The 23,292-nt window shown below is 36.2% G+C and overlaps 1 long non-coding RNA gene across 1 annotated transcript; it reads right to left on the reverse strand.

Annotated features, from left to right (window-relative positions):
- Nucleotides 1–844: 844 nt before the first annotated feature.
- LOC140177332 (uncharacterized) lies at nucleotides 845–4,177 on the reverse strand. Its single transcript, XR_011869160.1, has 4 exons — nucleotides 3,705–4,177; nucleotides 3,560–3,614; nucleotides 3,315–3,472; nucleotides 845–1,176 (listed from the first exon to the last, which is right to left on the reverse strand). It is a non-coding gene; the product is annotated as an uncharacterized lncRNA (long non-coding RNA).
- Nucleotides 4,178–23,292: the final 19,115 nt, after the last annotated feature.

Genomic DNA, 23,292 nt, shown 5'->3' on the forward strand with positions numbered 1-23,292 from the left:
AAATGGGGAGAAAACAAAATCGGCAAAATACATTAACTCTAAATCATAATACTCATTTTTTCTCTAAACAAACATGAATCACTAACAAAGGACATTCACAAAAATTTATTCTAATCCCCCCAACAAACACAACCATCATTCTTTCGGCATTATTATCAAGATAATAATCAGTTTGTAGATATGAATTATAATAACACCTGTGACTAACTATACCAGAACAATCACCAACTCCTAATTACACTAAAGGTACTCTTTTACCATTTACATCTTGTGCTACTTTTCTTCGCTTATCAATAAAAAAGTAATCTTTTGATTTTTTCATTATGAATTTCAAATGATAACTAAAAAAACTTAACTTGCCATACTTTTCATATTCTGATCAATGTGAACAACTTGACACAATGTCAATTCTCTGCCTTTCCTCTCTGATTCTTCATCATCAAGAAATATGATATCATTTTACAAGCAGTATGGGATCCATGTTTTAAGAAAATTAAAGCTAATGTGTGAGAACTTGTAAGATGTTTAGTAAGGGTTATCTGGATGAACTCTTCATGAGCGAGACGGAAATTTTTGTTGAATCTTGGTCCTTGAACCAGTTGGTAAGAGTACTTATAAAGAGTTTCGACGCTTAAGTTAATCTTGTAACACCCTACCATACAGAGTCTTATGCTTAAGTCATAATTCAGAGATGGCAAGGTATTACGACCTCTAAAACCAAAATTTAGTACGTTTAGTAGTATGAATAATTGATTATAACTAGGAGCCTTCGTAGAAAAAAGGGGTAAACAAAAACCGTAACTCGAAAGCGCAACACTCCGATCGATAACGTAACAAACAGGGATAAGCTAACGCGAGATCATATATATACAAAGGAGTGTCAAAAACAGGAATATCAAGACTCAAAATCCGGCCGCGAAGATAACCGGTCCGAGCATAGCAATATGTACATATAATAAAATAAGGAAAACCCCAAAGGAAACCCAAAGGGACACAAATACAGAAATCTATTCTCCAAAACCTCCTATAAGAGGAGTCATCACAGTTTGTATTATTTAATGGAGATAAAAGTATCTAAACAAGATATATAACCCAAAACAGAGTCCCGAGAACAAAGGATCTTCGCTAATCCAGAAGTTTCCAGCATGCCTCAATGAGAAGCCTCGCGTCCTGCATCTGAAAACCACAAAATCCGCATGGGTGAGAACCAGAGGTCCCCAGCACAGTAACAGCTTCCACATATATAATACATAATAATAGAGGAAAGCCAAAGGCAAATCCTAGAACTTCCTCCAAATAATATCAAAGCTTATAAACAAGCTAAACCATAAGTGGCAACTGACTAAAGATTCTTCAGTCTAACTAATACTTCCCTTTCCAATTCCTTCAGACCTCCCAACCACCAGCAGGAGTATAATATAGCAAACACAGTTATATCAGACAAGAGATTTACAAATAGGAACAGATAAGACATTTAGACAATTAGCAAGTAATATGCAGTCAAATAGGCAATCTCAAACAATTCATGTAGTATGCTTATGATGCATGCCTGTCCCTAGTGGCTGATGATATCATCTGTCGGTTATAGAGCCAACCCGACAAGTCCTGGTAGCTAACCATTGGACTGTTCCTCTGTCGCGCATCCCCAACTCGAGTTATACTCATCATAAACTTGATCATAATCATGATCCATATCCATCACCCTCACTGGTGAATATTTACGGGGGCGAGCTCATCCGGGCCTTTCACAGTGCCCCGCCACACTTACGATATAGGTTCAAAAGAGCTTTGAGTCTCAACCTGGAGCACGTGGTGGCTAGCCACTGCTTCTTCCCAGGGAAACCCTCATCTCCGATGGTGGAAGTGCAAACATTCACAATTCATTCAACAGCATATATGCATTTATACTTAGCCATAATCATGGCTCCGCCGTAACACGGCAATAATCTAGCCATCCGGCTTACGGTTAAATCCATAACCAGCCAATTCATTAACAATTACGGCCCTTCGGCCCATGGCACAACAAGCACTTCCACCGCCATTCTCCGCATCTCACATAATCATCTTTGATCCTCATTGATCATTCATTTTTCCCTTGCTTCACTCGCAAGTTACCACATTCACTAGCCCTTTTCCTCATGCTAGGCATATCATAATGATTTAAGATATAAGTGGTGAGATCGGAGGCTTAGAAGTATGAAATTTGGCTTTTAAAACTCAAAAATTAACTTTGGGATGAAAACAGGGCCACGCGTACGCGCACTCCACGCACACGCGCGGATGGCCAAAAACTCATTGACGCGCAAGCGTCATACGCGCGAACGCGCGGGTTGAAAAATATCCAAACGGCGCGCAAGCGTCAGCCACGCGTACGCATGGGTGCTCTTGCGCCCAGGCACAAAACTGGCACAATTCTGGCACAACTCTCTGGAAAATAGCTGGGCATATGGCGCAGCGTATCGACGCGCCCGCGCACACCACGCGCACGCGTGGATGGTGCTTCCTGGAAGAATGGCGCGCACGCGCCAAGTGCGCCTACGCGCGGAGGGTTATTCTGCTAAAAATTTTCTAAGTTAAAAGCTGCAGAATTCACAGATTCAACCCCCAATCTTCCGACGGTCATAACTCTCTCATTTTAAATTTCACCCGTTCTTTGAACGGCATGGATATCCCGAATCCAATTTCATTTCTAAACAGATTTGGCACAAATCAGAGATCCGTAGTCCAGGTTATGTCCCGTCAAAATATGTCCAAAAACCATGTTTTCATACAAAACCACAAAGTGCCAGTTTCAAAACAAGCCACTTTCAACTCTTTTCAAAATCAATCAAAACATTCCAATTTCAACCATTTTCTTTGAAATCATTCAAAATGTACCAAAATCAACAACAAGCCATCCTCAACTCACACATTGACACTTTACCAAAATTTCCAAAACCACATCCAACCATTTTAACACTTCTCAATCAAATGGCTAAAGGACAAACACAATATCATGTCATACATCCTTCCTCATCCCAATTTCCAATAATTCCATTTCCAATCAACCATCATTATACATAATCATCATCATACTCACCATCAACATGGTACCACCCATCAATTCAATCTCAATCATTCATCAAGCATATATCACAACATGTATTTTCTCATATATCTCACAATCAAGGCATCAATATTCATAATCACATATATGATCACATCATATATCTCAATCATTCAACAACATCATCAATTCAATGCCTATCTTAGGGCCTCTAGCCTAGGTATTTCCTACCACATTACATATTAGATACGGGAAACCGAAACCATACCTTAGCCGATTTTCCACGCTCAACCGGAGCACTTCCAAACCACTTGTCCACAAGCACTCAAGGTATCAACACCTCCAAGAACAGATTTTATCACACAAAACCCTCTTCCAAGCTTTCCAAAATCATCAATCAAGCTCCAATATTCACATATACACAACCTAAGCCACAATCATCATATCCATACACAACATCTCAATACCCAAACATCATAGAACAACAATTTACACTAGGGTTGAGAATCTTACCACACCCAAGGTCCAAGGAGACAAGATTAACCTTTTCCTTCAAGAGAGTTGGGTCCTATAACATCAAAGAGCCCAAAATCTCAACATTTTTTCTCATGAAATTCGAAATCAAGGCTGGAAATTCGAAGAGCAAAACGTGGCTTACCTCAAGATTGATTATATGGGTTTTGTAGAGCTCTCCGCAGTGAACGCGTGGCCGTAAATGGTGTGGCAATCGGAGCTCTAGATCAAAAGTTATGGTGGTTTGAAGATCAACCAAGGGAGAGAACTTGAGAGAGTGTTCTTCCCTCCATAGCCTCCATTTCAGCGTGTTTAGTGTGTTGTGAGGAGAGAGAGTGCTGAAAACTAGGGTTTTATTTTAGTTTAGTTGGGCCAAGGGTCCACTTTGGGTCCGGTTGGACCGGTTTGGCCCGTTCGGTCCAATCTTGATCCGATTTCTATAAAATTGGTATTGAAATTCTCGTCTCAATTTCCTCTATCATATTAAGCCATAAAATAACATTTTTTTGGCTTTCTAGAATAAATTCTCATTTATGGGTTAATTAGCCGTTAATTAACCGGGTCTTACAAATCTCAATCCAAGAGACAAGAAACATAAGGATTAGAAGTAGATGTCATACTTTAGACGCGAATTATTGGCCTCTATTATTTATAGTATTTGGTGGACAAAGATTTGTGTAGTCTCATTTAAGACCCATGCTAGATTTCTAAGAACGTAATCCAGATTCCAGATGGCTTCTTTTCTAGGTCAAAATGTTCCTTGCCGGAAGTAGTACTTAAACCCAATTTTAAAGCTGGTTGTAACACAAAAAAAAAAGACCAGCTATATATTTCCACTTCAATTTTGATAATAACAATAATAAATAATGAGATTATTCATCCTCCACAAGTTGCATCTTCCACAAGCAAAGCTTGTTGAGTTTAGGTCCCTCAAAAGTAGATCAGTTTATAAATAGAACAATAATATAATGTGACTTTCCCTAAAATAAATTGTTGGCGCCTTGGCGGGAACCTACCAATTACTAATAAGTGTATATATAATGTTTGTTAAAATTCTCTATTCTCTGTTTTGAACATTTTTTTTCTATCTCCCAATTGTCCTTGATACCATCACTATATATATGGATCAAGAGTGATTCTCATTTCGTATTTCTCTCTGCAATATTTTAATTACTTGTTTATTTGTAGGTGACGTCTGTGGTGATACTTATTTATTGGTGGCTAAGGTGGGCAAGCTGATGAGAGCAATATAATGTGGCACGTGTTATGTTTGAACAAAGAAGATGAAGTGTTTGATTGATTTAAACATGGTGATTTTAGTAATGAAGCACGATAAAATTATTGGATCAGTAAACGTAAATGATTGACAATTCAAATTTAAAGAGTTGAGTAAATCAATGAAAAAAAAATCTGTAAAATTAAAAAGCAAAATTATATTTATGAACTATGTTTTGTATTGCAGAATGAGATGCATTACGACTAATTTAGAAGACATTAATGTTTCTGCTGTTGTGTATCTTGGCTATCCATCGACGATTTTATGTTTTTTCCGATGAATTAATTTACATACAGTAACATAAAAGAAGGAAAATAGGAAATGAATCAAGATGAATTCACTCATGAAGTAGTATTAGTGGACTAAGAAAATACAAAAAAATAGTCAAAATATAATAGTTCTGAGCTTTCTAGCTTCAATTTGTGGAGCTGAAATTTAAGAAAAATAAAATAACATGAGGGTTGCGTATGGCATTTTTGTTTTGGAGAATCAACTAATAAAATAAATTCAATTTTGTTTTGTTTGGGCTGGTACAGTTTCTTTGTTCCCTAAATCCAGTAGGCTCCACACTTTTTGTTTTTGGCTAACCCAATTAAGGTCCAAACAACAAAAATGACTTTTCAGACATGAAATAATAATATTGTAGTCGCAGTAACTCAGTGCAAGTCACCACACATTTATCATCACATAAACATTGATTATAGGTTAGATTACAATAGTCTTTTCCAAACCCGTTAGTGACTCGTCACACATATACAGTAGCTGGTCAAACCATAATCACCCTTAACCATGAAATTCCAAGCCACCAGAAAATCCACCTTATTTGTATATATCAATAATCTTGGTAAAATTTAATTAAATTTCTGGCTCGGGTGTTGTTTCCTATATCATCATGCGTGTCCCCTGGCCTGAGTCTCTTATCCAAGGCGATTTTGATTTAGTCAAGGAAGCGGGTATAGAGTTTACTAATTGTGACCCACTAATTCTAACATTAGGAATTGAATTCGATTCATTTAGAAATGGACCCTTTCTCTGCTAATAATTAACTTAAAAAATTTTAAACAATTTTTATTTTTAACTTAACAAGAAAGTAAAGAACAAAAAAGAATAAAATTGGCTGAACATTAGTTAATAAAAAAAATTATTTCAAGTTTTTTAAGTTGATTGATAGTTGATTAAAAAAAGGATTATATTTAGACTTTCTTTTTAAATGACGCGTTTTATGCAATTGCTAGTCAATAATGAAGTCATCGATCTAAAAATTATATTGGAATAAAATAATTTTAAACTAAGAAAACTATTTTTTCTGAAAATATAACAACCACAATCTGCCACTAACAAAATGTATATATTCTGTTTGGGAAAATTCATGCATTTTTCTAACGTAACGTGTAGACTTTGCTACTTTGAAATTAAATTAACCTCTTTCCTTGAAAATCCTTTATTCGTTATATATGGTGAGAAGATAAGTACTATATATACATACATGAAGTTGAAACTAATAAGTTGCTGACCTTATGATAATTCAGTTAATCAGATTTTGGAAGAATGGAAGCAAGTACGTATTTGTATACTTCAACCTTCTTTTTTTGTTCCATATCATCTTTGTGGCAGAAAACAGTGAAGTGAGGAAGATGTGAAACTTTAAACATGACATTGACCTAAACCACCGGAGTATGTTGAGTGTTCTTATTGGAAAACGAAGGTGGTATGCCCTCTAAAATATAAAACAGCGACGTGACATAACGTGCTACATTCCAATATTCCTCAGACAAATAATTGTACTTAGCCAAGAAATTCAAAGTCGTCACACCCATTTAAAATTAATGATAGACTGTCCCTGCTTGTTGACTTAGGATTTTTTAAACCAAATATTCAACCAGATAAAGATGATTAATGTTTATAAACTTGAATGAGTATTATTTATTTATTTAGAGCTACTAATTAAATAAAAGTACTTTAGAATAGAAATAGTCTCAACATAAATAAAATACTAGATTAAGTATTACAAAATCAATTTATGCAACCTGAAAGGCATGTAAGGCCCCCCGAATGAAGTTATCATGAACTGACTTCTTTGTTACTTTATTATTTTCCTTTTACAGAAGTGATTTAGAAGCGAATACACATGTTGACTTCCAAATAAAATAGGGTTATTCTAGTATAACTATAGTTATCAAAACCGAATCGATAATTAATCGGATTATATGATCGGATTACTGGGTCATTGGTTTAACCGGTGGATCACTGATTTATCAGGTTAACTCGGTCATAATAAGAAAATATAAAATTATATAAATAAAATTAAAATAATATCTTAAAACTTAAAATACAAGTCTTTACAAACATTAATAATCTAATATCAATTTTTAAACATAACTAATAATCTAAAAAAGAAGATAATAAATTAGTCTCTAATACAAAATACGTTCCCAATTTAAATCAATAAGAGCAAGTGAAAGATAACATAATCAGTAAATCAAGTCCAAGGGGTGAGCTCAAAGTCGGCATCAACATCTTCATAAGACAAATTTGGAGTTTGATCAATATTTTTCTCATTTTGATTTGCACCCATATCTTCTATAGCATTGTTACTCGGTCCATCATTATCTTGGTCATATTCCAAATTTAATTGATCTATATTTGTGTATTTTCCACAAATTAATATCAAGAATAATTCGTAATAGCAACTGACAATTAAAATATTCAAGCGATTGAAAAATTTACAATGACGCCAAGCATATCAGTCTTTTCTCTATTATTATAAACTCTTTTAGTGGTAATAAGGTCAAGGGTAGGAGTTGCTGATGATGTTTGTTCTTGAGATGGTAGGGTTTCTGACGGTGTTTAAGATGAAGACTTTTTTAAAATTCTAGCAAAAGAAACAAAATATTTTCAGCAACAAAAGATTTACTTAACTCAATTTTTAAGTAACACAGCAACCACCACCATTCCACCAAAGTTCACTTATTCAACAAGCAGCAACTCTAAACAAACCAGCAACAAACAACAACAACTCTAAAAAATATAGTAAATACAACAGCAGCAACCAGCAACAATTCTATACCAACACAGCAACCAGCAACAAACAACCCTAAAAAACTAAATACAACAGCAGCAACCACCAAATTCAAGAACAATTCTAACTAAAATTCGGCCAGATTCAACAACTACTCTAAAAAATCAAATGCAACAGTAATATCCACCAGATTCCATAACAATACTAACTAAAATATGCTCAGGTTCAACAACTCTAAAAATCAAATACAATAGCAACTGACCCAAGAGAGCAAAGGCACTGAGGCATAGATGCTTCTTGATGAACGCTTTCTGAGCTTTCTGACGACCACCACCACCACCCAACTGACCTGAGGGAGCAGAGGCAGATATGTTCTATCGCTGACGATGTGAGGCCGACACTGAGAGTGACGACGAGGTGAGGCCGAGACTGAGAGTGACAACGAGGTGAGGGGAGAGACGACGGATTGACGAGGTGAGGCCATGAGGGAGAGGGTGAGGCCGTGAGGGACTGCCGAGTGTAGAGCTCGAACGACAGAGAGCCGATGGAGAGACGAGGTTGGCTGGGGATTGATGGGTGAAAAAATGTCGGTTAAGAATTTCTTATAAAAACAGCGTTGCAAGTACAGTCTTAACCGACGAAGATTTCACTATCAATTTAAAAGTGTGTCACAGTTAAAAATAAATAACCGAGAGTAGAATCCCAGGTCGTTTCCCAAAGAGTTGACACAATGATCCAAATTATTGATCAGGATTTTTTTGAGTATTTTTAAGGATGAGAACAAAAAAATTAAATAACCAGAAATTAAAGCAATGAATAATAACAAGAGGTGTTTTGTATTTGAAATAAAGACCTTGGTTAGGAGAGATAATTGAAATTTCTATCCTTGTTGTCTTTCCCAAGTGTAATAGCAAAGGTTTATTGCTTCCACGTAGTTATCCTCTTGCAGTTGCAGGAAAGTCAAGTGGGTACCACTAACTCTAGCTCACAAGTCCTAGTCACTTCAGGGGACTAGAGTTGGTGAAAATCGAGTTAGCTAGCAATTTCCAATTACATATTACACTTGAGTATCACAACTCAAGGATTTCAAATTAATCAACTCCTAAGCCAAGTTGGGAGTTCTACTTTATTAACATGAATGCTATTTTCAATAACATATAATAGGAATAAATAAAAGACATGGTAAAATTCTGAGAAATTAATAAAGTTAAAACTGGCGTGAACAATAAATAACATGAATCAAATACATACTAAAATTAAACATAAAAATAATTTATTGTATTAATAAAATTTAAAAACAACAAAATCCAAACATGAATTCAAAGTAACTAAATGGAAAAATAAAAGAAGTAGAAGTAATAGAGAAGCAAACTATAACGACAATGTCTCCACTTGAAGGAATTAACAACTCTCTTAAGATCCAAGTCAATGCAAAACTACGAATATCCAAACCCTAGAGAAAAGTAGGTGTTTTTCTCTCTAGAATTCAAAACTAAAAACTAAAACTAAGTGAAAACGAAAGTGTCTTCAGTCTCAGCTACACCCCTGCCTCTAGTCTGCATTTTTGGGCTTGAAACTGGGTCCAAATCAGTCCAGAAATCACCCCCAGCAAGTTCTGATAAGTGCAGCACGTGACGCTCTGTCACGCGTACGCGTCGCCACGTGTACGCGTCAGTCACGCGTATGCGTCGCTGTGAGATGCTCCAATTCACGCACACGCATCAGCCATGCGTGTGCGTCGCTCCTCGCTTCTCAGCTCCTTAGTTTCTTATGTTCCTTCCACTTTAAGATGCTTCTTCTTCATCCTTTAAGCCATTCATGCCCTGTAAACCTGAAAACGCTTAACAAAAATATCATGGCATCGAATGGTACAAAGGATAATTAAAATTTAATAATTTTAAGGCCTAGGAAGCATGCTTTCAATCATAGCATAAAATTAGGAAGGAAATAAAAAACATAAAATTTACATGAATAAGTGTGAAAGAAGTTGACAAAAATCCACTTAATTCAGTCCAAAATATATCATAAAATAGTGGTGTATCAGGGATTTCGGCGGTTATATTGGAACTCAGACTCTCAGAGTCTCAGATGCCATTAGGGGCAATGGGGGGAAGGGGGATTAGCCATTAGATTAGGGTTTCACTTTCAACAAGAGGGGAGGGGGCTGAATGTGGAACGACGCCGTTTCAACATGATTTAAAAAAAAAATTTCACCACCCGGACCGGGTCAAATCAACCGGCTGAGTAACCGGTTTTCACTAAAACTCGTCGAGTCAAACCGAGTTTCACCGGGTTCATTGCATAGCCGGTTCAACGAGTAGCTTGGCCTGGCCAGATGACCGGGTGACTGAATTTTTGGTCAAACCGGCCGGATCGAGCCGGGTTTGATAACTATGAGTATGACTATGTTATAGTGACTACTATAATATAGTATTTTAAAAAGTGTGGCTAAAATTAAAGTAACGTTTTTTTCTTGTTAAACAACGTTTTTTAAAAGTATCACTTAAAAAAATATGACTTTAATTTTATCAACATTTGCTTAGTCACCATAGTATAGTCATACTAGAATTTACCATATATATATATATATATATATGGTAAATTCTAGTATGTATATAAAAATATTGTTTTGCTCCCTAAGGTTTGAGGTCAAAATCGAAATCGCCTTTATTTTTTTAATTCAAAATGGTCCCCCAACATTATATGTAGTATTAAAATCATCATTTTGATAAATTTACCTTTTATAAAATTTTATAATTAAGAAAAAATGCCCTTCTCTTTATCGTATCACCTCTTTCATCTTCTATTATCTTCCTTTATCTTCATCTTTCTCCGTCACTGCCTTCATATCCTCCATCATCTTCTTTCATCTTCATCTTAATCTATCACCTCCTTACTCTGAGGAGCTTCTTGTTGTAGTTTCTGGAAAAGAATTTCACTCCCCTTTCACATACGCCTTTCCACGGCTAAGAATGGAACCAAGGTTCGAGTCGGAGAAGTTTTATTGTTTCGGCTATACACCGGTATCAAAGATTCCGATGATGATGTTGGAGCCATAATCAGACTCTGACCATATGCCACATTGGTTGCGGAGGCCCAGGAATTGCAGGGAGCGAGGGAAGAGGAGCTGGCGGTGGCGCTCTTCGAAAACGAGGATTGAAGGGTGTTGGCTTATGGATGCAACCTGGTTGTCCGTGAGGACCGTAGAGAAGCCATGAAAAATGGTGTCGTACACATGGAGGATGCGGTGTTGCTTGGTGAACTTTGAAATATACCAATGATAATGTATAGGAAAAATGGAGGGATTGGATTGAGAATCAACATAGAAGATAGAGGTCTTTTCGGAGGAAGATAAAGAAAGAAGATGGAAGGTGAAAGACGTGATGGGGTAGAAAGAGCATGATATTTTTTTAAATTATTAAATTTTATAAAAGATGAATTTTTTCAAAAATATAGATTTTAATATTATAATATTAGAGATAATTTTGAATTAAAAAAAAGTTAGGGACAATTTTGATTGTGCATGTGTGTGTGAAGATGGAAGATGAAGGAGGTGATGGAGCAGAAAGAGCATGATATTTTTTTTAATTATCAAATTTTATAAAAGGTAAATTTGTCAAAAAGAATAATTTTAATATTATAGTGTTGGGGACCATTTTAAATTAAAAAAAGTTAGAGACAATTTTAATTTAAACTCAAACCTTAGGGACAAAAATAATATTTATCCCATGTATGTGTGTTTTTTTTTTCCATATTTAATAGTTGTAGGTGGCATGTATGAGTGACATTTTTATTTATTTCAAAAGTAATATCATATAATAAACAAAATTTATTATTTTTGACTAATATTTAATAAATTTAAAATTCTAAATATTAAATTTTAAATTCTAAATTCTAATAATATAAAAATAAAATATTAATCTAAAGAATATTGACTTTCTAATATTTTTCTTATTTGAAATATTATTAATCTAAATAATAATTTTCTTCTAATATTTCTATTATTTTTTTTATTTGAAAGGCAACATTTCCATAGGAATGTGTCGGGTTAGCAGTTAAACCGACAATGTGATATCACAGCTAATAGGACAGACATTCATCATATGCATCTATGTGACATTGTTTGGGTGTGCATATTGTAATTGGTTTGCCTATGTGAATAATTATGTTTAACTGCTAATTGCTATACTTGATGTAACAACTTTGATTGTGTTTGAACCTCTCTACTTGTGTTTGTGGTTGAAATTGGTTGGATTGTGGTGAATTAGATGCTGATTGAGTTGTTTGGGCCTGAGGCCATGATAGATTATGTGATGGGCCGGAATTTGTGATTGGTTTGTGTTTGTGGTTTAGTAAAGTATGAAATTAAAAATCAAACTGGTTCAGTATAGAGTTAATGAACCTATACTTAGAACAGGTTGGTCATTCATGCTGTTAGGAAAACTTTTAATATTTGTACAAAAGGAAAAGGTTTTGAATTTTGAAGAATTAACGAATTTTTCTTTTGAAAAGGATTTTGGATTTTTGAATGTAAATCTTTGATTTTTGAAAAGATATATAAGACGAGCAACGATTACTATATCTTGAACACAGTTTTATTTTACGTATCTTATTATAGCAATTCTCTAATACTATAGTGAGAACCAGCGAGGACGATGTTCTCACTCCCCTACAGGTTTTTCCTTTTCAGGATATGGACGAAAAAGTCATGAAGAGTTTATTTCGTTTTCTGTTTATACGATATTTGTGTATTATTTTAATTATTTATTTTTCCCTTGTCTTTATTCTTACTAATCTTGTAAGAGGGATAGTAATTGTGGTATGTAATGCTTGTAAGTTAATATTATGTATATATATATATATATATATATATATATATATATATATATATATATATATATATATATATATATATATATATATTACTTTTTATGCCATTCGAACATCACCCATTTGTTTCAACTTGTCTAACTAGATTAGCTAATCAATCATTGCTTGCTTAGTCCGTTATTCCTCGTGGGATCGACACTCACTTACTGTGAGTTATTACTTAGTACGACCCGGTGCACTTGCTAGTAAGTTGTGGTATTCAAAAATTCGCACCACACATACTTAAGTACATAACAGAAGTGGAACGAAAGAGAGAGGCAGAGAAAGAAAGAGCTCTTTATTTAAGAAAAAAAAAGTTATTTTAATTGTAAAAAGATAGTATCATACGACACATTTTAGTGAGTAAATTTGTAAAATATTACATATTTTAGATAAATTATTTTGGTACTCTCTACAAAATAAGAAATTTAATATTTATGAATAAATAATAAAATATATTATAAAAATATTAATGATAAGAAATCACATATGACATGTGTGTTATATATGAAACTTTAACATTAAGATACTCATTTTCACTAACTTTTACACCATATTTGAGCTATTTAGTGGTTAGTTTTCATCATGACCCATTTGACAGCTAGTATACTTAACTTACAATTTTTAAAATATATTATTGATGGATATTTTTTAATACTCGGTAAGTGCACTAAATCGTATCAAGTAATACCATAGTGAGTGAGTTATCGTTCTCAGGAGGAATAATGGACTGAGCAACAATAGTTAATTAATCACTTCTAATTAGACAAATTAAAACAGAGGAATGAGGAATCAAACTTGTAAACAGAGAATTAAAGTAAATAACAAAGGAGTGAATAAAAATAATGATGTTGAGAGTGTTAAGGTTTCAGCAATGTTCACTTCCTAGAAAAACAATCCTTCTGTTTATTAAGAAAACAGGTTAACCACGAATCTGATTTAATTTTAAATAAGATTCAAAAGTAGTTCTTAACTTGAATTATATGTCACTTATCCAAACTAATCCTAAACAATTGAAACTTATAAGAAAGCATAACTTCCAAAAATTTTCTAATGCGAAATATATGTCACTTACTCAAAGTGGAGTGAAGGTTTTAGAAGGCTTAGAGAAAGGGGGGATTGAATCTATGATCTTCTTTAACGTTAATGAAATGACATTTTACAACAAACTTTCAATCTGATTCTATTTGAACTCAGCAGCGAAAAATTTATGAGACAATTTTATTTTGTCTCATGAATATCAGAAAACAACAGAGAAGAGAAGAAAGAAGCTGACACCATCATGTATCCTGGTTCGGTTGCCTTGTGCAATGCAACCTACATCCAGTCTCGTTGTGGTGGAATTTTCACTATAGTTAAAGTATTACATACACTAATTCCACAGGATTGACACAATCCTTTCACTCTCAAGTTCTAACCTAACTTGACTTGGTTATGCTAATACCTAGCTCTTCACTCTTAGTGCTCACCTAACTAAGAAAGGGATACCTCACTGGTACAAGATATAAGACACAGAATCAACCTAAAGAAATCTGAAATCACTCTAGGCTTTTCACTCAAGTATTTCTCTCTGCCTCTTTCCACTCTTAGGCTTTTACTTGAGCTCTCTCATTCTGCCTTTTACCTCAAGAAATTACAGAAAGATAAACATTAAAAAGAAAATTACAATTTGTAAAATATGAAGGAGATTGATGCTTCAACAGCCTCTTTGCTATGTGATAAACCAGATTTGCTTGCTTCTGATTTAGTTTCTCATTCTGGCAGAATGCTCCTTTGACTAGGAAGCACTGTCCAAGTTGATCAACTTCTTCAAAGAACTCTTCTCAGAACATAAACCTCAAAAACACTGGTTATCTCTCCTTCGCTTCAGAATAATGAAAAATTTTCTTTTGTATCTCCTTGCATGTTGCTGAGTTACTCTCTTCCAAGTCAACTCCTTGAGCTATGTGCTACCAACTTACCATCTCACTTTTTTCCAGTTAATCCCCAAATTAGAAGTTTGAGTCTGACTTTCTCTTGCTTGACTGAAAGCCTCAGGGAAGCAAAGGGAAACAGTCTTTCAATGGTAAACTAGATTTAAGCCATTGAAATACTACTTGGTCCCCAAGACACAAATTTGACCATAGATTTGCAACAGAGCTTCACAGAGATTACTTTCTTCATTTATCCCAATTTGGAGTGGCAGAGAGTTGGGAAAGAGGAGAAGAAAGTACGATGCACGCAAGAGGAAATAAGTCACCTTTATCTTCTGCCTTAGCTTCATGTGGTTTGATTTGGGTGATTTGACCTCTGCCTTTTCTTACTTAATCCTTATCTTTCTTTCTTCTTTGGTGAACAGCTTAGGAACTAAGCTTTCTCTCTCTTTCTCTGGTTTCTGACCGTAGAAGAAAAAGTGAACATTGCTTTACTGGTAGCAAATTGGAGGGATTGGCTTGAGAGATGAATTCGAGCTTGGGTTGGTAATGATTCATTTAGCCCGTTTGATTTTTTTGGCCCATCTGATTTCATTGCTTTGATTCCTTTGGGCTGTTATTGTTTTGTAGCCCACCAGCTTTGGTTTTCTTATCCATCCTATTGGGCTGCTTCTTTGTTTTTCTTTGGCCTGCAACACTTAAACAAACTCAATTAAAAACTAATTGGATGTTTAACCCACTAAAAATAATGTTTGTCATCATAAATTAATTTAGTTAATTTCTTAACTCAACAATCTCTTTAACCCACTAAAAATAATATTTGTCATCATAAATTAATTTAGTTAATTTCTTAACTTAACAATCTCCCCCTTGATGACAAACGTAATTAAAACATTAACCAAAAGGGATTGAATTTGAATGACGTTAAGGAACTTCCTTTTGAATGTTGTCACTTGCTTTTGTGTTGCTCCCCCTAGATTTATGCTCTTTTCTTCCTTCCTGTTTATTATTCTTAGAGAGAATACAATAAAAAGCTACACACAATTCAACTTGACTAAGGGATTTTACACAACTAGCAACACAAATCTTGCCCAATACTGATCATATCATGTCAGCAACCAAACAGAACATCAAGTTTAACCAAGCCATGACACAACAACAAAACTTGTGAGGTAAGGTCAAATTAGCCTGATCACAACCTTATCAAGCGTTCACAACAGTAAGAATCAGATTTACTTCACAAAAAAATGACCACAGCAGCAGTGACTAGGACTTGAGGAGTCAAGTTAATTAGTCCACTTGACTTTCCTTTATTTAGTAAGGGTTAACTAAGTGGGAGCACTAAATAATTCTCATCACACCTGATAAGGATAACTAGGATGGGATTTTCAGTTCTCATACCTTGCCAAGAGTTTTCATAATTTTAATTTATTTTTCTTGCCATTTAAATTACTTATTCCTTACTTCAAAAAAACCCAAAAATACACCTTTTTCCATAACTAATAATAAATCATACCTCCCTGCAATTCCTTGAGATACGATCCGAGGTTTAAATACTTCGGTTATAAATTTTATTGGGTTTTGTTACTTGTGACAACCAAACTTTTGTACGAAAGGATTCTCTATTGGTTTAGAAACTATACTTACAACGCGATTATTTTTATAAAATTCTTTACTGGCAGAAATCCAGTTCGTCAAAATGGCGTCGTTGCCGGGGAATTGCAAACGTGTGCCTTATTATTGGTTATTGTAAATATTTTATTTTGCTTGTTTATTCACTTTTATTTTTGTTTTTAATTTTTATTAGCTACCATGAGTTCTCACCCCCGTCGCTTTGAGTTTGGTTCTAATGTTGTTGAAAGGAATGGAAGCTATAACAGAAACATGAATCAAGGTCAAAACAATTAAAGATGGAAGGAGCCACGAGTATCTGATCAACCCTTTTGACAACAACACCTTCCAAGATACCATGGACAACGACCATTCTACAATGCATGCCAAGACAATAGTTATGGTGGACCTCTTCATGACAACCAACACCCACCAGTATACTATGGTCAAGAGCCATTCCGAGGTGCATACCAAAATGATAGATATGGTGGACCCCCTTGTAGTTACCAACAAGCCCCCATCATATGCCTATGAACCACCTCCTCAACATAGTTATAAACCACCAACTCACAAGCCACCCATCACCATTCACTTCCATATGACCCTAACCCTTATCCACCCCAATTCCAATCCAATTACTCCCAAGAACCACCACTTCTGTATGCACCATGTCCATATCCATCAACCCGAGAATCACAGGAACATCTCAAGGAAACAGTGAATAAATTTCATGCAACCCTTCACCAATTGAATCAAGCGATAAATCGATTACCTTCCCAACGTTCGGACACTCAAGGAACCCCCATGGCTTCATGTGGACAATCTAATGAGGAACGTAGCATGAAGGAGATACTAGAAACTCCGATGGACAGTAAGGAGCATGACTTTATACTGGAACAAGTGGATGAAGCCGAAATTATTGAAGAAGAAGAATTGGTTGAAGACTTAGGAGATGCTGAACCTCCATGGGAATCCAGAATTGTGGAAAATTCCACCAAGCAGTTTTCAATCGATGCTAAGGAGGATAGTGCACAACCCCCAAAGCAGGTATCTTATGAAGAACTGGACGGAACAACTCAAGAAGCGAGTTTCCTTGATGATGATAATCACGAGTCAAGTTCTCCTAGTAATGAACTTGCATCCGCAAGTGAATTCTTTGAGATTAAAGAATCTTCCCCAAGTGAATACAAAGATGATGCGGAGGTAGACTTCTCTCAACCTCCAAATTATGACTTGAGTGATGAGGAAGATATCGAAAACTGTGATCAAGATGTGGTTACAGATGAAGAAGATTGCAAAGAAGTGGAGGAATTTACAGAAGAATACAAGGGAGTAGAGCTTGCAAAACCACTGGAAACACCTATTCCAAGGCCATTACCACCCAATACAAATTTCAAGTGGGTAAAATCCTTAGCCTTTATCTTTACTTTTCCACTTGAATATGGTTTGCTTGAAACAGATGGCCAGCTTAGAGCTCTTTGCGGCTTTAAGAGTAAGAGGGAAATGGTTCGTACTCAGAGCTGGTATGCAAGATTCAATGAGGTTCCACGCTTCAATTTGAGGTACAAGGATTGGTTTCGAGTTCGATTGAATGGGTCTCGGAAGATGTTTGGTCATCTTAGTGAGAATACAAATTCCATACTGCCCGGCAAGAAAAATGCAGATCAAGACAAAGATGGGTACAAAAGCAAGGTTTGGGATCCTGGAATCCATTTTGATGATCAACAACCGTGGAGCCTGAAAACCTGCTTTAGCTTGCTCAAAGGCTTTACATGCCTAGTTTGGGACCCCGGAGCCTATTAGAATTCCAAACATTGGTGGAGATTTCTGGACGAATTCAAACGCAAGCCACCATAACAAGCAATTCACCAGGATGTCCAACTTAAGGACTTTAACTTAAAGTGCTAGGTGGGAGACAACCCACCATGGTATGATTGTTCCTTTTCAATTTTAATTTTATTTCATTTTGTTTGTTTTTAAGTTCTATTTTATTCTATTTTATTGAACCTGGAATTATTCATAACATCTATATCAGCATTGCATTTTGCATTCTGCATATAAAAAAATGCACACCACACGTGCGCATGGGCCATGCGTGGACGTCAATTGCAAATCGACGTAACAATCCAACGCCCAGAAAGTTGGGCTGGAATCGTGCGGTTGTTATGCCTTAGGCACAATTTGGGCCACGCGTTCGCGTCAACGACGCAAACGCGTCACTTTCACTTCACACACACCACGTGAAAGCGTGGGCGATGCGTTCGCGTCGCATGGAAATTACTGCCCCCTCAAATGAAATAGAGAGTTGCGCCAAAACGATGCTGGATTTGTGCGTTTAGCACAATTCTGAGCGACGCGTATGCGTGCTCCACGCGTACGCGTCACTTTCATTATCCTTCACTCGCGCAATCGCGTCAGTGACACGTCCGCGTCGTTACGTTTCCACCTCATCCACGCGATCGCGTGACCCACGTGTCCGCGTGGATTTGAATCCACTTACTCCCTTCGACGCGAAACCCTAACCCATTTCGCGTCCCCTTTCCCCCATTCCCCTCTGCACTCTTTCTTCCCCTCTGCCACCACCGACCAGACACCCCCACTACCGCCCTGCCTCGCCCAGAACCACCGACCACCACCACCCCCCATAACCCTCACCCTACTCACCCCCTTCTTCTCTTTCCCTCCCATAACCCCCTTTCTTCCCCAACCACTAACCCGCCGCCCTGCCTCCACCAAGGACCACCGTCGTGCCGCCTTCCAGCATCGCTGCATCGCCAGCACCACTACCACACTACCACAATCTCTCTGAGTCCAATTTCTATTCTTCTGCCTACCAGGTTATACAGAACACCGATTCCGTTCGAAGTTTGTTAGTTAGTTCCATATATTTTTTTCAAATTATGTTCAAATTAGGATAGTTAGAGATGCATGACCATAGTGGATTTTAGGTTGTTAGGTAGCTAGGATGTGTTTAGTAGATTTAGGCCTGATAATTGCGCCGTTCTTGTTACTTGTTTTATCTGTTTCGCAATTTTGAATCTGCTGTAATGATAATGCTGTTCATATGCTGTTCTTTACTTTTCTTTAATGCAGATTGAGTCTGTTTATTATGAATTCATGTGAATTACTATTTGTTACTCTTTTCTGCACTACCTTATTATCATATGAACTGTTTCCGCTGCTGTTTATTACCCGGGAATGTCCAATTTTTAGCCGGAATGCTACCCAACTTTTTTTTAGCAAATTGCTTCACTCAACTCCCATTCATGAATTAGTTTTGGAAATTTCAAGTTTTGCACTAATTGGTTTCAACCAAAGCAATTCATGAATGCACGGGCTAGCCTTCTTATTCTTTCTGATTCCCTTATTCATTAAATAACATTATTGATGATTCCAATTTCATTTTGCAATTCTTTTCTATGATTAATCATCAATAATCTGCAATATTTACTTGCATGTGCGTTACTTGTTATTCAAGTATATGCAATTTTTGTTAATTAGAACCACATTACCATGCCACTTACTTTAACTTCACTTTTTAACTCCTAACTGCTTTAACTCTCTAACTTCTCTTTTGGTTTTTACCTAACTATTTTCAACCCATTTCAAGGCATGATTACTGTTGTTCCTAATTAACAAAGAATTCCGCATATCATAAGATTTTGGATTGTGATTTTTATTCTCCAACTTTTAACTTGAATACAGTCCAATCTTTTACATTTATGTAACTCCTTCCATGCTTTTATTGCTCTTTTATTTCTCTTTTGCCCCTCTATGCTTATATTGATAAATTCCTAATTGCTTACCTATTTTCCTGCTTTAGTTTCTTAAACTGTATCCTGGAATTTCTGCTTTTCAGGATGTCTGATCCTAAAAACAAAGGAAAGGGCAAAGCAACTACTGGCAAAAAGAAAAGAAGCGAATCCTCTACATCCATCTTGGATATCCTCCATGATGATTCCTGGCGGGAGAAGAATTTTACCCCGCAGGAAAAGGCTGATCAATTGGTGCCTACCACAGACCCCATGAAGTTTGCCAACAAATACTGTGAGCTGAAGTATCCGGTCTTTGCAACTTCCATGAACCTATACCTGGAAAAGACCCTCAAAATCCCAAAAGAACTCAAACAATACACCTCAGACCAAATTAAACAGAGAGGCTGGTTCTTCTTGGAGAGGAACTTGACTGAGGTCAACTCATCCTGGGTTAGAAAATTCTACTGTAACTACTTCAAAATGACCCTGGATGCAGTACAGCTTAGAGGCAAACAGATTCTGGTTACTGAGGAAGCAATAGAAGAGATCCTCCAGCTCCTACCTAAATCAGATAAACCAGATGGTTATCAGCAGGCTGAAGAGGATATGAGATTTATGAAGTTTGACTGGGACGCAGTGAAGCAACGAATCACTATTGATCCTACTGTCCCATGGGTCATGGGAAAATCCACAGTGGCCCTAAAAGGAATAAAGCTTATCTACCTGAATGATGAGGCTCAGCTTTGGCAGCATATTCTGAGTAACTACATGATGCCGAGCACTCATGAGACAGAGGTACCAGCTGCCATGATCATTCTCATTTGGTGTGTGATGGAGGGTAAGGACCTATATCTTCCCAAATTTATCCGCTATTACATGTCCAGGGTCCATGTCTGAGGCATTCTGCCCCTTCCATACTTGATTACTCAGATGGGACGCCGAGCTGAGGTGTCCTGGGAGATTGCTGATGAAAAGCCACCTGCCGCCGAATGCAAGAAAATTATTCTACACAGCAGGAAGTTCCAGGCTTTGGGCTACCGACCACCCTTTCTCACTGACTCTGCTGAGGCAGCCATATCTTCTGCTGCCCCTTCCACTCCTACTGCACCAGCCACCACCACAGCACCTCCACCTGCTTCAGAGCCCATCTACCACCTGGTGCGCCAACTCTTCGAGCACTGGATCGAATGGAGCACCGCAACAAGCGGCGTTATGAGCATCTAAAGCTAATGATCCAGTCCGGCACCCCTGACATCCCCTTCGAGTCTGACACACTATCAGAGTCATCTGAAGAGGAGGCGAATGATCATGCGACAGAGGTACGTGAGGAGCATCAGCAGGCAGAGTCCCAGCATGAGGAGCCTCCAGAGACACAACCATCAGACCCACAGGCACCGATCCAGGCAGAGCCTCAGGCACTATCCCTACCAGAGCCCACAGAGACACCAGCAGCACATCCTTTCGGAGATGACACTTCTTCACACCCAGCTTGATTGAACATCGAGGACGATGCTATTATTTAAGTGTGGGGAGGTCGCCATCTCTGGCGAACTTTATTTTTGGTGAACTACTTTCAGACTCATTTATTCTATTTTGTTTATTTTCTGTATTTTTATTTTATTTTTATTTTATTTGTCTTTCAATACTTGCATATTTTTCCTTTGCTGTATTTCTGTTTATTTCTACTTTATTTCTACATTTTGCATTTTATATATATACCTTAGACATTTAGTTTAGTTTGCACTTTTAGCTTATTAGTTGTGATATAGAAAATATGGATTAATTAGTTTAGTTTACCCTTTTAGCATACGATAACTTGGTTTAATAAAAAATAAAGAGTAAACTAAAAACGTTAGTGTAACAGAATCACAACAATCCACACACTATATATATATAGCAATGAATGTGAGTTGGTTGACAACATTTTTTTCAAGGAAAATACTAAATTTTATAAGAGCCATTCTAAGATTCATATTGAGTTGAATGGAAACTCTTGATTTCTACTTGCATGATATAAATAACTGATATGTGGTTTTTGAGCCAAAGAACACACAACCCGTGAGTTTTTGAGCTTAATTGTATGGTTATATTTAACTATAAATTTCATTCCTGTGTGTTTTGTGCTTCTTTTCTATGCTTGCAATCTTTACTTTGTTTCAGTCTATATGTCCAATATAGAATGTATTTACATACTTACATGTGATTGAGGCCATTACTTGTTTTAACTCACTTACCCCAAACAGCCTACCTTTTACATCACCGTTGTTAGCCCCTTGAGCCTTTTAATCCCCTTCTGTTCTATAACCACATTACTAGCCTTAAGCAGAAAAATAATTTAAAAATCCCAAATTGAATCTTTGGTTAGCTTAAGGTAGAGATTGTGAATCCACTAAGTGTGGGAAAACATGAGAATATGGGTTGACAGGAAATGATTAAATTAATAAAATAATCAGAAATTTGGGAGCATGCTCATGTGAAACCAAATTAAACTAAAATACCATGTGCATTGATATATGTTGTGTTTATGTTTTAAAAAAAATTCCTTTTAATTGAATAAATAAATAAGGGGACAAAAATTATCCCATTATTAAGTTTGAGAGAAAATCAATGCACATGGGATAAAATCAAAAATAAAAAAATTGGTACATGAGTATGTAATAAGAAACTGGGAAATTTATGGGAAGCTAGGCGAATTTTTATAGAGAATGTATATGTTAGGTGAGATCTTAGACTAATCAAAGATTCAATTGTATAGCTCACTTAGCCTTATACATATATCCTCACCTTTACCTTGGCCCCATTACACCCTTCAAAAAGACCTCATGATGTTTGTATGTGTACATTAGATATTTATTGATTGGTTAGATGAAAAACAAAGTTTTAGAAAGCATGACTAGAAAAGAATAGAGTAATTAACCCCAAACACTGAGTGATTAGAGAGTAAACACAAATCCAGCGAGGGTTCAATAGCTCAATTCCATATATCCATGTTTCATTATTAAATGTCTTGCAAGTTTGTTAAACCTTTTAACTAAACTCAATTGTGAATGTACTTTAATATGGTTTGGCCTTGATTGTGCATAAATGATTCTTTGAAAAATTTAACTCAATTTAACCACATGTAAGCTTTATATATATAGGTGGATAATAATTAGAATTGCATGATTTATTTAGGTAGCTTGCATTTAGAATAGATTGCATTGCATGAGATTCTACCATTCTACCTTCATTCTTTTCCCCAGCAACGGCGCCATTTTGACGATCTGGATTCTAGCTGGTAAAGAATTTTA

Source organism: Arachis hypogaea, chromosome 12, assembly GCF_003086295.3.
Source record: "Arachis hypogaea cultivar Tifrunner chromosome 12, arahy.Tifrunner.gnm2.J5K5, whole genome shotgun sequence".
In the NCBI taxonomy this organism is placed as follows: Eukaryota; Viridiplantae; Streptophyta; class Magnoliopsida; order Fabales; family Fabaceae; genus Arachis; species Arachis hypogaea.